The sequence below is a fragment of the Bombina bombina genome, chromosome 2 (assembly GCF_027579735.1).
Source record: "Bombina bombina isolate aBomBom1 chromosome 2, aBomBom1.pri, whole genome shotgun sequence".
In the NCBI taxonomy this organism is placed as follows: Eukaryota; Metazoa; Chordata; class Amphibia; order Anura; family Bombinatoridae; genus Bombina; species Bombina bombina.
This window is the reverse complement of record NC_069500.1, coordinates 332,755,050-332,771,865: the sequence shown is the minus strand read 5'-3', so window position 1 is coordinate 332,771,865 and position 16,816 is coordinate 332,755,050. Positions and strand designations below refer to the sequence as shown.

Below are 16,816 nucleotides of genomic sequence, written 5' to 3'. Positions count from 1 at the left end.
AAATACACTCACTTATACATAAAATCACGTACAAATACACATACATATGCACAATCAATCATACACTCACTCATACATACACTCATGTACAAACACACTCACATACTCAACACACACAACATTAATACGTTAAATGCTAGCAACCCTTCAATGCTATTTGTTTATCCCCTGCAGAACTCTGCCGGCAACCCAATCAGTAGTAGTAGTCACACAGCTGGTCCGTGTGACTACAGGTGGGAAGCAGACATGTCTGTTGGGGGCCAGCAGTGCACTGCGGTTCCAGAGCACTTCTTTAACTATGAATTTAACCCCTTTGCGGGGGTTAAGAAATGGCATTGCAAGTCACTAACGTTATAACGACAGGATCTAACAAATCAGAGCATGTCATTTTTCCAATACTAGATTTTGCTATTATATCCTTTTCTAATTGAAGCAATTTTTTTTATATTGATGGCTCTTCTCATGACTTGGGAAGGTTTAGAAAACAACACAAAGCAATCACCTATGTCTGCTCTTTATTTTCTGCACAATAAAGCAGGGTGAAGTGCTCTGAACTTTATATGTGTGTGCTATGTAGGCTGCATTGAAGCCATTCTTCTATACTTTAGCCTTTGAGGCTTTGTGTATATCCTGCATTGCTGTTCATTTTATTTCAATGACTTCCAACTAATCTGGTTTGTACTTCATTTTTTTTGTTCTGTTTCTAACTTCTAATCATTCAGTAAAAAAATATTAGATATGGTTTACAAAAACAATTAAAAATAGAACAGCACGCGTTTTACAGTACTAATTCTTCAATAACGCAGCAAAGACATATGATTCTGTGTAGCAGGCAGCAAATATTTATTAAGGGGACAGTCAAAACCAGAATTTTTATTGTTTTAAAAGATAGATAATTCCTTAATTACCAATTCCCCAGTTTTGCATAACCAACAGTTATAATTATACACGTTTAAACCTCTGTAATTACCTTGTAGCTAAGCCTCTACAGACTGCCCCCTTATTTCAGTTCTTTTGACAGACTTGCCTTTTAGCCAATCAGAGCTCAATGTTAAATTCACGACCATAAGCTCAATGTTATCTATATGAAACATGTGAACTAATGCCCTCTAGTGGTGAAAAACGATCAAAATGCATTTAGATTAGAGGCGGCCTTCAAAGTCTAAGAAATTAGCATATGAACCTCCTAGGTTTAGCTTTCAACTAAGAATACCAAGAGAACAAAGCAAATTTGGTGATAAAAGTTAATTGAAAAGTTGTTTAAAATGACATGCCTTATTTGAAACATGAAAGTTTTTTTGGACTTGACTGTCCCTTTAACAGAATTATTGTAGTGCATAACTAAGCATGTATGTCTATGTTTTTACCCCCCCCCCCCCCCCACAGGTTGCATTATTACCACTGCTGATTGGCTCACTGGCTGTGTCTGCTAGGGACCAGTAAGTCTCTGTGGCTCCCAACCAGTACTTTACTGTGAAGCAACTATTGCCAAGAATCAGTACACACGAAAAAATTTCTGGTAGCAAAATTTGCACGGTTTAGATACTACAGATCAGTTCAGAGATATACAAAAGCCTAGTGGATTATGCATTCCTGATTTTCCATGCTGTGACCAATCAGAGAATGCTCCAAGTAGAAATTTGAGAATCTGTGTAGTTTAGATAAAGATAATCTCAGGACAACTACACTTCCTGTCTCCAGTGCCTCTGGACAAGGGGGAAAGCACTATATCCAGACTGACATTACAAAGATAGCACAAAAAATAAATAATTTACATAGCAACCAACTCTCCCAACAAGCAAATCTTTAACCTGCTGCAAAATGCTGCAAATCAAAGACCCGGTTTATGCAATTTGCTGTATTCTGAAAACCTACATGATAGATTTTGCTTTTTGGACTCTCTATGGAGCGTAGGCCAAATTTTTACACAAAACAACAGGTGTTTTATGTCCATTTAATAAAACATTTAATAGCAGGTTCTAAACTATGTTTAATACCACTTTAAGTACATACAGTATAAAAGTATATAAATATAAAGTACATAGTAACAGATGCTTCCTAGCCAAGGTGGAGTGAGGATATAGCTACAAGGTAAGGATATTTGAAATATTAAAAATACTACTGGATTTCAAAAATAAAAAACAAATCTGAGTAGGATGCATCATGGCTCAATGGTGAAAGTTAGTTACAGAACACTCAATGTATATTAGTGCCAAAGGGTAACATTACTTTGCTTTAGCTATGTTAGAAAGCAGAGACAGCTTGCACTATGTTTTGCATTGAGTAAAGGGACATGAAACCCAACATTTTTCTTTTCCTTATTTTTCATGATTCAAATAGAGCATGTGATTTCACACACTTTTTCAATTTACTTCTTTTAAACAATTTGCTTCATTCTTTTGGTATCCTTTATTGAAGGAGCAGCTGTGCACTACTGGGAATTATCTGAAGACATCTGGTGAACTAATGAAAAGAGGAATTTCTGTGCAGCCACCAATTGCAGCTACAGTGTATCTCCCAGTAATGCATTGCTGCTCCTGAGCCTTATATATGCTTTTCAACTAAGGATACCAATAGAAGCAAATTTGGAAAGTTGCTTAAAATCACATTTTCTGTCTGAATCATAAAAAGATTTTTGTCCCTTTAAGATATACCAGTAAGACTCTTTTATATTTATTATCTATGTGTTCTAGTGTCTAAATATAAAAGTAACAATTTGGTTTGTAAAATATACAAATTATAAATTAATTTAAAAAGAAAACAAATATAAAAGGCCATTATAATTAAAGGGTTAAACCCACAGTAGAAGTGCCAATCGGGAGCAGAACTGACCACTGATCCAATCAGCAGCACTAGTCACACAATTCAGATGTGCAACTAACACTGTTGATTTGATCAGCAGCGTTTTCTGCTCTGGACCAGCAGTACATTGCGAGTATTTCTACTGTGTGTTTAACCCCATTGCAGTACTGCAGGGTCGATAGTCTTAAAATTACAGATTAGAGCATGTTATTTTTCAATTATAATGGCCCTTTAAGCTTAAGAACCACCCACATATTTCTAATTATGGTCTAGATTACGAGTGGCCCAAGCTATAAGGGATTTATTGTGGCTCTTTGTGTCAGAAGTAGCACACATATTATTTGAGAGTAAACACGTTCGCTTGAGCTCAATTGAATTTAACAACCTTTGGGTAAGCATGACTTCAGAGTGAAACAAATATTGCATATAAAGTAGCTGAAAACATGAAAAATCATATTTATACAATATTCATATTTAAATGTTTAACTATGTATTTACTGTAAATATTTTACATTCCAATGTTCTTCACATAGGGGAATATGTTACCAAAAAACATCATATATATATATATATATATATATATATATATATATATATATATATATATATATACTGTATATGACACACAACCTCTGTACTCCCTGTATAAGTAATACCTCACAACCAGTTTTGGTCTACACAACGATGTGATGATAATGAAGTGGTGACTTTGAAAAACCGGGTGCATGGTATTTATTCCTGGGTTATATATATATATATATATATATATATATATATATATATATATATATATATATATATATAGTAAAACATATAGACTGCACTCACTGGATTTGTGAAAAAAAAATATTTATTTTGTTATATCATAGTGACGTTTCGGGATCCACAGACCCCTTCCTCAGAACAAACAAACTGTTTGGTCTGAGGAAGGGGTCTGTGAATCTCAAAACGTCACTATGATATAACAAAATAAATCTATTTTTTTTCACAAATCCAGTGAGTGCAGTCTATATGTTTTACTATTGAAATTAAATCCTGACTAAGCATCCTGGTCGTTGACTACCTGGCAGTGAGAATGCAGATACTAATGGGATTTATAAACAGTATATATAAATATGTATTTAAGAATAAAATGAAGAGATTCTGCTATGTGAATAACAATGGGATGACAAATATTCATATTTCCTGCTCAGTTAGCACAGTTGAGTAAACGCATTTGGGTTTGCGAGCAAGTATGGGTGTTAGATTTTATCCCACTTTTTGCATTCCTTTGAAGTTTATGGGGGAACACATTAACAGTACACACTCGCATTTAATTATAAGTTCAGATTTTTGCACGCTTCGGGTTATCGCTTGGGGGCAAACCTTTTACTTGTAATACTCGCGCTACTACCCGACGTGCACAAAAAGCTTACTTCTAGCAAAGTTAAAGTGCAAGCAGGAGCGATTAATAACGCTTCACTATGTAACCTAACCCTATAATGGATATAGAAAAGAACATAAGAACTTGGACAAGATATTACTTGTTGTAATATTGTAAACGGGGTTGTCTATAAATGTGACACTATCACTGTCAAGAGAGGAAGGTTTTAGAATTGAGGGCAATTATATTATGCTAGTTCATTATCCACTGGCCTAGTTCAGCCTTAAAAGGGACAGTCAACTCAAATGTTTTTATTGTTTTAAAAGATAGATAATCCCTTTATTACCCATTCCCCAGTTTTGCACAGAAAACACGGTTATATTAATACACTTTTTGCCTCTGTGATTACCTTGTTTCTAAGCATCTTCTGACTGCCCCCTGATCATATGACACCAATTAGTGCTGTGTTGTTAGAATCCACGGGCGTCAGCACAATGTTATCTATGAACTAGTTTCCCCTGATGTGAAAAGCAAATACAAAAGCATGTGATCATGGGGCTGTCTTTAACGACTTAGAAACAGACAGAAATGTTGAGGTTTAAAGGTTATAAAGTATGTTAATATAACCATGTTTATTGTGCAAAGCTGGGAATGGGTAGTAAAGGCATTATCTTTCTTTTTAAACAAAAAACAATGTTAGTGTAGACTGTCCCTTTAAGGGCGATTTAACATTAAGATACAGGAACTGCCTAGGGGGCATCTGACCTCCTGATAAAATGGAACCTAATTAGCAAGACATATATATCACTAAACAACTAGGCTTAGGTTTAAAGAACACAATAAGAAACTGAATAACCATATTATATTCATTCCCTGCTTGTGAAGGTTTATCCTAATGCAATCAAACGTGCAATCTATGTCGGTTACTATTATTATTTATTGCAAACCAAGAGGTAGCAAATCAAGCAGAATGCTAGCTAAATGCTTCCATTTACTCCTGTCTCATTTTCTATACCTGCTGTCTGCACAGCTCTTAATAATATTATCTCCTTTTATAAGGACTCCCTTTTTACTGAGTGTGTGTGTACCCTCTTATTTTTTCTACTGTGCTCATTTGTTCTGTTATGATCTGTCATGAAAAAAATGTCTATCTAAACAGGAGTTAATGTTGCAACATATATTCATTGTGCTGCAGTCAGTTGGTTTCTATAGGGAGGAGGGTAAAGATTGCTACTTTTACTAATAGAAGGTGTCATCTTAAGAACAAGTTCACCTGCATTCCTTTCACAAGACAACTCTGCACTATTAGAGAGTGGAGGCATGCAGAAAAAATGCAAAACTAAGGAGTAACATTGTAAATCTGCTGGCAAACTTCCAACTTGATGTATCTCCCACATACGCTGTATATGCTTAACCCACTGGATGTCAGAGACTCCATAAATATGTGTGCTCCAGTTAACAGCAATTTGCTTACTAGTTGATTCTGCATTTAAAGGACCAGTCAACACATTAGATTTGCATAATCAACAAATACAAGATAACAAGACAATGCAATAGCACTTAGTCTGAACTTCAAATGAGTAGTAATTTTTTTTATAACAAATTTCAAAGTTATGTATATTTCCACTCCCCTTGAACCATGTGATAGCAATCAGCCAATCACAAATGCATATACGTATAGTCTGTGAATTCTTGCACATGCTCAGTAGGATCTGGTGACTCAAAAAGTGTAAATATAAAAGACTGTGCACATTTTTTTTTAATGGAAGTAAATTGGAAAGTTGTTTAAAAATTACATGCTGTATCTGAATCATGAAAATTTTATTTAACCTGAGTGTCCCTTTAACCTATCTGTCTTTTTTAAAAATGATGTTTTTTCCCCCCAGAAAACACTGACCCTGAAAAATTATGCACAATAATCATTTCTGTTCCTAATTGACCATAGTGAAGGAGATAAGAAATATACTCAAGGAGATTTTCAGGGTGTATAACCCTGGAATACAAAATAATACAAATGTTGCTGACATTTATTTGTCTTTATTGTTTTTTTAAATTAGTTTTAAATGCTTCTAATACATTTAATCAGCCTCTTAATTTGTTCTCAGATCGCTGTTATGGCAAAGCTATTTATAATAATTTACCTTGTGGCCATATAGCCCCCTTTTTAAATAAATGTTTACATTTATGTTTCATAACATCATTAAACGTGTAAAAAATATGTTGGATTTAAAATAATACAAATGATTGAAAAACAATAGTAAATATATGGTATTTTGAGTTAAAGGGACACTGAACCCAAACATTTTGTTTTCTAATTCAGAAAGAGCATGCAATTTTAGGCAACTTTCTAATTTACTCCTATTATCAATTTTTCTTTGTTCTCTTGCTATCTTTATTTGAAAAAGAAGGCATCTATGCTTTTTTGGGGTTCAGTACTCTGGACAGCAATTTTTTATTGGTGGATGAATTTATCCACCAATCAGCAAGGACAACCCAGGTTGTTCACCAAAAATGGGCCGGCATCTAAACTTACATTCTTGCATTTTAAATAAAGATACCAAGAGAATGAAGAAAATTTGATAATAGGAGTAAATTAGAAAGTTGCTTAAAATGTCATGCTCAATCTGCATCATGAAAGAAAAATTTTGGGTACAGTGTCCCTTTAATTTAGAATACCTATGTATTACATAAAACACTGAAACCAATTGTTTAAGATTGCAATATGGAAGCCAAAAATGCAAATCCATCCAAATCCAGATGATGACTAAGTAATAAAACATCATGGAAAGAGCAAGCAGATCTCTCTGTATTATATAGAAGTGTAAATCCCCACTGCTATTGATAAGAATGTAACGTTCCTTGCCAGCACATTGAGCCTGCAGCTATGTAATGGAGTAACCTCCAGCAGACAATTATAAGAAGCGTAAGCCAGGCTTGCTGTTCTAACTCTTGCATACAGTAAGCTTGCAATTACCAAGTACCCCAGAGAGTGTACTGCCCACTGCTTTACACATTAGTGGTCTTAGCTCCGTAACAGATTTTGTAAGGGGGATATTTACAGCTCAGCTAGTCTAATAAAATAGTGTTCCTTTTAATATTTAGTCCAATGATACTAGCAGTTTTGGTAGGAAAAAAACATTGTGTGTGGAGATGGATTTTAGACACTAAAATATTGATGCATATGGAGAATACATGCTAATAACAAGTGACATTATAGATGTCACATTATTTTGAGCTTTTTGACCAAACCACACCAAAGATTAAAGGGATATGAAACACGTTTTTTTCTTCTTTCATGATTCAGATAGAGCCTGCAATTTTAAGCAAATTTGTCTTTAACTCCTATTATCAATTTTTCTTTGTTCTCTAGGTATCTTTATTTGAAAAAGCAGGAATGTAAGCTTAGGAGCCGGCCCAGTTTTGGTTCAGAATCCTGGGTAGCATAAATTAGCAAGCGCTACCCAGGTGCTGTACCAAAAATTGGCCAACTCCTAAGCTTATATTCCTGCTTTTCAAATAAAGATACCAAGAGAACAAAGAAAAATTGATAATAGGAGTTAAAGACAAAGTTGCTTAAAATTGCAGGCTCTATCTGAATCATGAAAGAAGAAAAAAACGTGTTTCATATCCCGGTGTGCCGTGTGACGTCAAGGGGGGCGGGACCGTCGGGGGGCGTGCACGGAAGTGCACGCATGCACGGAGGGTGGCGGGCGGGTGCGTGCACGGGGCGGGAGCGGGTGGGAACCGCTACACTACGGAAAATGTTTGTAGTAAAAAGTGGCCCAATCTTGTTTGTGCAAAAGCACAAAAAGAGATCGTGGAGGGGTGGGGGGTTGGTTTTGTGTGGGGGGAAGCTACACTACAGAAAAGTTTAAAAAATTAATTCTTCTAAACTGGGTACTGGCAGACAGCTGCCAGTACCCAAGATGGCGCCCATTAAGTTAGAGTGGGAGGGTTATAGAGCTGTTTGGGGGGATCAGTGAGGTTGGGGGCTAAGGGGGGATCGTACACAGCAGCATATGTAAATATGCTTTAAAAACAAACAAACAAATATAGCTTTTATTTTAGTACTGGCAGACTTTCTGCAAGTACTTACGATGGCGGGGACAATTGTGGGGTGGGGGAGGGAAGAGAGCTGTTTGGGAGGGATCAGGGGGTCTGTTGTTTCAGATGGGAGGCTGAGCACTACACTAAATCTACTATTAACCCTGCAAGCTCCCTACAAGCTACCTTATTAACCCCTTCACTGCTAGCCATAATACACGTGTGATGCGCAGCGGCATTTAGCGGCCTTCTAAATACCAAAAAGCAACGCCAAAGCCATATATGTCTGCTATTTCTGAACAAAGGGGATCCCAGAGAAGCATTTACAACCATTTGTGCCATAACTGCACAAGCTGTTTGTAAATAATTTCAGTGAGAAACCTCTAGTTTGTGAAAAAATTTGTGAAAAAGTGAACGATTTTTTTGATTTGATCACATTTGGCGGTGAAATGGTGGCATGAAATATACCAAAATGGGCCTAGATCAATACTTTGGGTTGTCTACTAAAAAATATATATATATATACATGTCAAGGGATATTCAGAGATTCCTGAAAGATATCAGTGTCCCAATGTAACTAGCGCTAATTTTGAAAAAAAAAAATGGTTTGGAAATAGCAAAGTGCTTCTTGTATTTATGGCCCTATAACTTGCAAACAAGCAAAGAACATGTAAACATTGGTATTTCTAAACTCAGGACAAAATTTAGAAACTATTTAGCATGGGTGTTTTTTGGTGGTTGTAGATGTGTAACAGATTTTGGGGGTCAAAGTTAGAAAAAGTGTTTTTTTTTCAATTTTTCCTCATATTTTATAATTTTTTTTATAGTAAATTATAAGATATGATGAAATTAATGGTATCTTTAGAAAGTCCATTTAATGGCGAGAAAAACGGTATATAATATGTGTGGGTACAGTAAATGAGTAAGAGGAAAATTACAGCTAAACACAAACACCGCAAATATGTAAAAATAGCCTTTGTCCCAAACGGACAGAAAATGGAAAAGTGCTGTGGTCATTAAGGGGTTAATAAAGTATATTGCAAAAATCATTCTAATCAAAACAGAACTGCATTAATGTGCATATTAATTTAGACTAGAATGTGCATTCTGTGTAAACAAACCAAGTTCTAGCTGAGTCTTTGCCTGGTTAGCACAAATGGTTATTTTAATGTAAAATTGACAAGCTTATTTACTAAAAAAAACATACTATACGTTGTGACAGATAATAAAAAATAAAGATTCAGCCTTTCTTATATTGTATATGGCACCACGAGTTGAACAACTAGCCTGGTGTTAATCCGTTTTGTAGAATAGTTTGTTCTTTCATGTCATGGAATATTTTTAATCCCAATTTTGAAATCTGGTCCTAATTTAGTAAACAGCACACACATAATGTCTAGCACCCTATCAACATTTCACATCAGATAGTATCCACGTGGGTGTATGAGAGTCTGATTCGAAAGAAGATGCCGGATTAGCTGCAACCCAACACAGCATCTGAGGCACCATGGTTGGTGATAAATAGTCTGCAATTATCTTTAAGGTAAGGTTTACGATTATTATTATTAAACACAAAAGCACATATTATGTAAAAAAATATCCTATGTTGTTTACAGGGCTTTCTATATTTGAGCACAGTGTTGCCATCTAATTTTGAATATAGCCACCAATCAGCAAGCGCTATCCAGGGTGCTGAACTATAAATGGGCCAGCTCCTAAGCTTTAGATTCCCCTTTATTCAAATAAAGATACCAAGAGATTTAAGAAAATGATAATAGAAGTACATTCAAAAGTTGCTTAAAATTGCATTCTTTATCTGAATCATGAAAGAAAAAAAAATGGGTTTAGTATCCCTTTAATAAAAAAATAGTATAAATTAGCATTAACAATGATGTGGTGTAACTGGTACCTCTATGGCTCACCGAAAATGATCACATATTTCAAATAAGATTCTCGCACATCTAAAATAATTTCTCTATAGCAGTTCTTTTATTTGTACTATTATTCCTTATTGGATACATAAAAAATACCACACTATTAAAATACAGGGTGTGTGTCAGACCTAGATGAATGAATACAGGTATTTGTTTTAGAAAAATACATTCTGACATATTGTCTTTCAATGTCGAAAACCAAAGCTTTTATTCATGTTATATTTGTATTGTGTATAATGCAAACTAACTCAGTGAGAGAGGTGGGTCTAGCTTATAAGAATACTGAAAAACATGATATTAATATTTAACACATTTTAAAAGATGAGTTTTAACTTACAAAAGGTCTTGTGTTTATATAAATAGGCAATTCACTTAGAATGTTCACCTAGCTACCATGATTTAGTGAATTTGACCAATTCTGCACATAAGGCTAAATTTACTAATGGCTGGGTGGACATGGCTGCCCCTATCCAATCGGAATTGCGGCTAGGGGGCAGCAATACCCTTCCTGCATTTATCATTGCACAAGCTCGCGCAAGCAGGGTCTGTCAATCAACCTGGTTGGAGACGTCCAGGAGATTAAGAAACATCATTTTAGAGTTGGTGTAGCAGGTTTAGAAGCAGCAGTCTGAAGGTGCTCAAGACCTGCATTTGCAGCTTCTTAAATGGAGCTCATAGGTTTTATTACAGTCAAATTTAAAATGTTATGGTTGAAATAGACTGTGCAATTATAAAAAAATAATAATAATAAAAAATATTCTTTCCAGTTTTCTTCTATTATCAAATTTACTTGGTTCTCTTTGGAATCCTTTGTTGATGGGTAAAACTAGATAGGTTCATGAATGTGTCTTTAGCACTCAGACAGCAGTGTTTGCAGCAATGATATACACTTTTGGAAACAAAAACAGTAGGGAAAGGAAGAGATGAGATCATAGACCTTGTGTTACAACCCAGAGGAGGTCTAAAACAAGGCAGACAAATACACTTTTATTCCTGTATTGCATACCTCCCAACATTTACTGCTTGTGCTTTCCTGCTTGTTCGATCCCAATTATATATATATATATATATATATATATATATATATATATATATATATATATATATATATATATATATATATACACACACAGTATATAAACACATATAAAAATGTCTTTATGGTATAAAGACATTTTACAAGCCTCACACCTAACCTCAGACTCCAGATTTGCAAAGACAGTTTACAAGGTAATTCACCGGACTGGCCTCTCTCCAATCAAGATACTGAGTGCAATTATTTCTTATTTCTGGTGGAATTATGTTTAAATCTCATAGTAATATTCCAATCTTTTTTTATACAATCTTTGTCTCCAAACTTTTTCTCCCCATATGCTGTGTCTCAAACCCCTCCTCCCATGTTTACACTCCTCTCTCTTTCCACAGCCTCACACCTAACCTCAGACTCCAGATTTGCAAGCACAAGCCCACCCACCCTATTGTTTACCTTAATATATACACCCACCTAACAGTAATTATGTGCAGCTGTCACTAATAATCCAGGATAGACAAACCACTTCAGACTCACAGCCTTTGTACTGACACTTTACCACATTCTTTTACACTTTTCCAAATCTCACTTGCTCAGTCACCCCCCCCCCCCCATGTCATCACTCGCTCTCAGTTCACTCAGCCTTATATCCGACATATTTTTTTTCTCCATTACCTTCTGTGTCCATTCCCTCTCCTTTAGATTGTAAGCTTGAGAGCCTTTCTACCTGCAGGACACTTTGTGTTTAAAGTGAACTATTACTGATTGTGCTCAAGGGCAGGGCATTCCTCTCCTTTTGTATAACTCAACTATTGCACCTACAACTGTAATGTACCCCAATACTGTACTTGTTTTTGTATTACTGTATCCCTGTAATGTTTTTTATTCTTTGTATAGCGCTGCGTAATCTGCTGGCGCTTTATAAATAAATGATAATAATAATATTATGGCCACATACATTTCGCAGTTAAAAGCAGCCAGACTTGTTTATCTTTGTAAAATTAATTTTTGAAACTTCCTAGGAGGCAAAATAGTGTTTTGTTAATTGATATATATATATATATATATATATGACACATTCATTATGCAAATGCCTGTCACTTACTTAGTTACATATACTGTATGTTCCTGCAGCCAGTTCAGTAACAGCTGTGTAGTAAGCGATGTGTAGATAACAGAAGAATGGAATATGCCGCTATAGTTTCATTTTTTTACTGCTATGAATAGTGCCCAATAGTTTGCCGCCTATAATCACATGGGCCCTTGTGACTCAGAGTGCCACATGCAAAGTTCAGGTTCTGGTATTGAAGAAAAATGTCATGTGAACACGCGGTGACGTAACAGGTTAAGGAGGACAATTAGAAATAAATAAATAAGCTCAGCAGGAAAGCGGGACAGAGGTCTCAAGTCGGGACTGTCCCACAAGTATGAGGGACACAGGAGGTTGATAGAAGTCCATCACCATTTTGTGGGTAGAGCCGTGTTGGGAGGGGAGGGATCATGGGTGGTTAGTGGGTGTTTCTGTGTGATCTGTGGGTGTTTCAGGGCAGTTTGTGAGTGTTCCGTGGGTGTGGCTAAGGGAAATTCTGTATAGAGGGACATATGGCTTTCTCAGAGGGACTGAGCACAGATTTAGAGACTGTTCCTCTAAAATAGTGACAGTTGGGAGGGCCGGATACACATTGTTTTTGCACTGCCATCATAGGATTATAAAGACTAATGTGTACTCCAGAGCTTCCCGGAGGTTACAAAGAGAACTAAGCAAATTAGTTTAGTCAATAAGGAATTTAGAAGTAAACTAGTTTGGTTTTTTAAATTGCATGCTCTGCCTAAACAGGGAAAGTTTAATTTAGTTTAAAAAATGTCACACAATGAAGAGACATGGAAGCAATGTACTAAGTTTTACTTTCAACCTCATTACAGCAGTGCACTATAAAAACAATCCTTCTATTTCTTCAAACTCTATTCAGACTCTACTCTGCATCATCCTTATTTAAAGGGGCATTCTACAAAAGCATTCTTTTAAAAGATAGATAATGCCCTTACTACCCATTCCCCAGCTTTTCACAGTCAGCATTGTTATATTAATATACTTTGTAACCTTTAAAACTCTAAGGGCCAGAATACAAATGGAGCGCAATATTACTTCTACACAAGCATGCGCACCACTCAGTAATACCATCACTCGTAAATGGGCACTGGTATTACAAGTGCAGCACAATGCGAACGTGACTTTGAAAACCAGTTGCTCACAAGAGCACAATTCCATAGGCTTCATGCCGGTAGCCACGGCAAACCACCTAGCACAGCACAAGGGGCAAATCACACAGCAAGGGCAGCAATAAATAAATATATATATGTGTATATAAGCATATACAGGTAGCCTTCAATTTACGCCGGGGTTAGGTTCCAGGAGGAATGGTTGTAAATCGAAATCGTTGTAAATTGAAACCCAGTTTATAATGTAAGTCAATGGGAACTGAGGGGGTTAGGTTCCAAGCCCCTCTCAAAATTGTCATAAGTAACACCTAATACATTATTTTGAAAGCTTTGAAATGAAGACTATAAATGCTACACAGCATAAACCTAATAATATAGATTGTATCATCATCAAACTAAGTTTAATGAAGAAAAACATTTGCTAAACATCACCTAATAAAATAATTACACAACAGACTGCATCATCATCAAACTAAGTTTAATGAACAAAAACATTTTTTTACTTGCATTTTTCTCTGTATTGTTAGCATTTTAAATAATATTGGGTCTGCACCTATTCTATGCATTTCAATCTGCAGTGATTAAGCAGTTAGGCACCCTCACCTCAAGCTGCTGGAAAGGAAGATAATAGGGAAGTGGCTGCTAAAACTTGTTGCTCGATAGCTAATGTCTGCTCTATGTACACAGATCAATTTCAGGCTGTTAAGTTGCATAACTTTGCTGCAAAACAAGCGGACAGCACCACCTACTGGCTATTTTAATTAGTGCACTTTGCTTTCCAAAGCTTTTCAATCGCAGTCACATGACTGAAAAAAAAGGTTGTTATTCTGAAACGGCGCAAATTGAACCGGCGTAAACCGAGGGCCACCTGTATATGTATATTTATAGAGAAAACACAGTCCCCCATTGACCTCCATGTAAAGGCACTTTAGGTGCCTTTTTTTAGGTGCCTTTTTTTTCTAACACTCCACATCCCCTCACTTTAACCCCTTATAACTGCTTCATTAAATATAGATGCTCATTTATGTCTCTTATTTTAATGTATTGTCCTCTTTATTTTGGGGGCAATTGGGGCAACTTTTTATTTTCAACCAGAGTTCTGACCTCTAGTCACTTGCACATAGAGCAAAGTGAAACCACAAGCTCGCTGTAGCATTAATCAGCCACTTGTAATGATTGGTTATTTAACGTGCGCCCCTAAACGGGCAAATTTCCACTCGTAATCTGCCCCTACAGACTGCCTTTTATCTCAGTGCATTTATATAGCTTTTCACAGCAAGACACTGCTATTTCACATGTGCCATAAAAAATAACATTGTACTCACTCCCGTGGACTTATTCATGAGTCAGAACTATATGATTAAAATGCAAGTCTGTAAATAGCACTGAGATAAGGGGCAGTCTGTAGAGGCTTAGATACAAGGTAATCACAGAGGTAACAAGTATATTAATATAACAGTGTTGGTTATGCAAAACTGGGGAATGGGTAATAAAGGGATTATCTATCTTTTTAAAAATAACATTTTTGGCGTAGACTGTCCCTTTAAAGTAGGCTGTGGGCAATACATACAAACAGAGGCTGTATTACCTGAGTCTCAATCCAGAGTGTTAGCACTCACATGTTTTTATTTTCACAGAGGAAAGAGACAAAAGCATTACCCTGCTTGTGCACAGTGCTTCAATCTCTAATTTTTCTCCCTTAAAGGGACATCAAGCCCATTATTTTTCTTTCATGACTCAGATAAAGCATACAATTTTAAACAAGTTTCCAATTTCCATTCATTATCACATTTGCTTCAGCATCTTGATATCTTTTGTTAATGGAGCATCAATTCACTACTGGGATCTAGCTGAACACATTGCCGAAGCCACTGGTCTTCAAACCTGTTCCCAGGCCTCCCTAACAGGCCACATTTTGAGGATATCTAAAATGGAGCACAGGTGAAATAATCAGCTGATTTGTAAACATGGTTATTTTACCTGCTCTCATACAAGGCACCCTGAAAACCTGGCCTGTTGGGGAGGCCTGATGATAGGTTTGAAAATCAGTGGCCTAAGTCAATGATAAGAGGCATATATGTGCAACCACCAATCAGCAGTTAGCTCCCAGTAGCGCATTGCTGCTCCTGTGCCTACCTAGGTATGCTGTTCAACAAAGGATACCACAAGAACAAAGCAAATATGATAATAGAAGTAAATTAGAAAGTTGTTTAAAATTGCATGTTCTATCTGAATCATGAAATAAATAAAAAATGGGTTTCATGTTGCTTTAAGGCAGTAAGCATTGATTAAAAGCTACCACTCAAAATAAAGGGTGGCTTTTGATTGGCTGTGCTGCTTAATAATTGAAGTAATCTAGAAGCTGCATAAACAGAGTAAAGTCTTTTTAAATCAAAATGAAATCCCCATAAGATTAAATTATGCATGTATAGATAAAAACATGATATGTTTCACATTTAGTTGTAAAGATCTGTCACAGTATTTTTTTATCAATGCTATAAAAAGATTTGTCATAAGGAATGGTGTAGACAGTAATTTATTACTACAAGCCTATGTTGAGTGGCACATTAAAATAATGTTTGATACACACTTTATCATCTAATTCTTATTCTCAAGTTATAGTTTCCCCTTACAGTAAGGATGCAGTTGATAAATATGCTCTTAACCTCTGCAGGAATTACCACATAACTGGCAAACAATGACTTAACACTTTTGTTGCCAGATCTGCAAGCAGGCATCGCTAGAAAATAAAGAAAAAAGAACGTATTCATTTACCTGACCAGCACATTTCTGTATATTCCTACAGAAGTGAATTGATTTATGATTTAAACAAATTTACTAATTGCAGATATTAGTATGGAATTTCCTCAGTCTCTAAGACAGGAAATTAAAACAAATCTATTATAGGCTGCATTAAAGTTTAGATAACAAGGTAAATATTAAAATGATCACTTTATAAACTTCATAGGTCTCTTCTTTAAATGTAGCACACAGATCATTTTTTTTATTTTTTTTTACAAACATTTAATGAGACCCTATCAAGTCTGCAGTATTAATGTTTACAGATAGCTGCTAACCACATGGCCTCCCAGACACAGACATGTTAACAACAACAACAAAACGTTACTATCATTATCAGTAGCCACAAGTATTTTACGCTTCAGACTGATATTTCTGGAGTTAAAAAAAAAAAAAAAAATGACAAGTAAATTATTAGTGGGCTTCTGTTATTCCTGCATAAATATCTTGGCTGGCATTCTCCCTGGCAGACAACACGTTAAAGCATTATACACTTCAGCTTTTTGAATGCAGTAATAATACCAAGCTGCAGACAACTTCTCTCTGGCAGGGACATTTCTACATTTAGCTACAGAGCATTCACATACAGTGTAATATTAAATAGGATTAGTTTACACCCCATGC

The 16,816-nt window shown here is 35.8% G+C and overlaps 1 protein-coding gene across 1 annotated transcript in view; it reads right to left on the bottom strand.

Annotated features, from left to right (window-relative positions):
• The window catches only part of TESC (tescalcin), a 153,687-nt gene that overhangs the window by 136,312 nt on the left and 559 nt on the right, over window positions 1–16,816 (bottom strand). The gene's annotated exons all lie outside the window — the stretch shown is intronic.